Below are 1,998 nucleotides of genomic sequence, written 5' to 3'. Positions count from 1 at the left end.
GTCGAGATAAGTCGATATTCGATTCGTTTCCTCTTTCGTTAAAAGAGATCGACTATCTTTTCGATATTCTTAAATGTAATTAATTCCCATGTCGAATCTTCTATTTAATTATTAGAAATACCAACTAAAGAGAAATATGAGCAGCAATCAATTTACTAGAATTATAAAAATTAATAAAAAATACATGTTTTTTATAAGGAGATACTACCCAGTAAACATGCATGTCTAAAAGATGTCGAAAAGATATCTAAAAGATATCTTATGCAACATTTTGTTGCATAAGACGTCTTTTAGATATCTTTTCGACATCTTTTAGACATGCATGTTTACTGAGTATATACTTGAAAATTTTACCGGCAAAATACTGATATTGTCTTGCAAAACTGACGCTTTGTATTGATTTTACAAAATTATAAATGCTTTTGCATAGTGAACGAATGTGTAAAACTAAATCAGTCTTGAATATATAAAACTCAATCATTGCTCGATGAAAATGTGACGAAAATGATAAAAAATTAAAAAATTGACATCTCAAACTATCAATTAACGTAAATATTTAGCTGATATAAAAGTTCTGCAGTTTGTATATTCTGGATTTATGTTTACCTTGCTCAGGAAAATTTCGTAGAACAATTTCTTTTCAATTTACTTAAAAAAAAAAAATTATGTGTAGAATATTGCTTAATATATATATATTTTTTATTGTTTTTATCACATAACTTTTAGGACCGGTTTCTCAATAGCAGTTTAAACTTGGTTTCAAGTTTAAACTCTATTCTGACAATGTGTTTGTTTTATTTAAATAGAGTTTAAGTTGAAGTTAAGTTTAAACTATCATTGAAAAACCGGCCCTAAGTGTTCTAATTCTCGCATGTATTTTTATTGTGTGGAAACATTTATAATCTTGTACAGTTAAAATGACATTAACTTGTTTAAATTTATTACACTACCTCTGTTTTTCGGTAAATATAGTGGCGGCTCGTAGCGAAGGCTTTTAGAACTTAAATGTCAACATAATAAATAGAAAAAATAACAAGTAAAATAATTACAAAGAACCGAGTGATCAAATAGCTGAGACTCGAACCATACTTTGCCGAGACTCAAACTTTTCTAACGAGTTCCTACTCAACACCACCAGATGGTACCAAGTAATCCATTAACCGCTTAGTGCATTTTTAATAATTAATTTCTCGAAATCTAAGAGGAATTTAACGAAATAGTTGAACATGAGTTCGACTTAAAATATATTTAAGTTTGATTCGTGACTTGCCAGAAAAGTTCGAGTCTCAACTAAGGTCGGTATTCATAGTCGGATCTTATATTTAAGACTACCTTAAGTTTATCTTCAGATGCTTTGTAGCTAATGAAATCATTTGTAGACCATCTAACTTATATATTATATATATATATATATATATATATATATATATATATATATACATATATTAAATATATATTTTAATATATTTTTAAGGTATTTATGAATCCTAATGTATATCGGTAAATAAAGATAACGTTTCTACGTTTTCTACGTTTTGAATCGTTTTAATCGCCTCTACGTTATCAACGCTTAGCAAGTTTGTCGTCCACTCCAGCATCCCCTTAAGCTGGGATTCGAACCGAGGTGTTTCGAGTCTCCGCTAAACTAATAGGCCGGGATTTAAACCGAGGTGTTTCGAGTCTCCGCTAAACTAATAAGCTGGGATTCGAATCGAGGTTTTAAGTCTCCGATGTTATTCATATTATTATAAACTATCAATTCTAATAAAATGAATTGTGGGACAGATAATGCCCTATGTCACCTTGATATCTTCAGTGGTTGCCGAGAAATGCGCGAAAAATGCAATCAGTAAGGCTGTCATAAAAAGGCTGTCAGCGATTTCGAACAATACGCATACTTCCACAGCTTATTTAACGAACCGTTTAATAGCATTATTATCCCTAAGAACATAGATGTCCAGGGGACATCCAGAGCACATCCTAAGGAAGTCCTGAGGA

Source organism: Odontomachus brunneus, unplaced genomic scaffold (genome assembly GCF_010583005.1).
Source record: "Odontomachus brunneus isolate Ranch 3 - 2012 unplaced genomic scaffold, Obru_v1 Obru_scaffold_110, whole genome shotgun sequence".
NCBI classification, from domain to species: Eukaryota; Metazoa; Arthropoda; class Insecta; order Hymenoptera; family Formicidae; genus Odontomachus; species Odontomachus brunneus.
The sequence above is the reverse complement of the archived record's forward strand: the minus strand, read 5'-3'. Positions refer to the sequence as shown.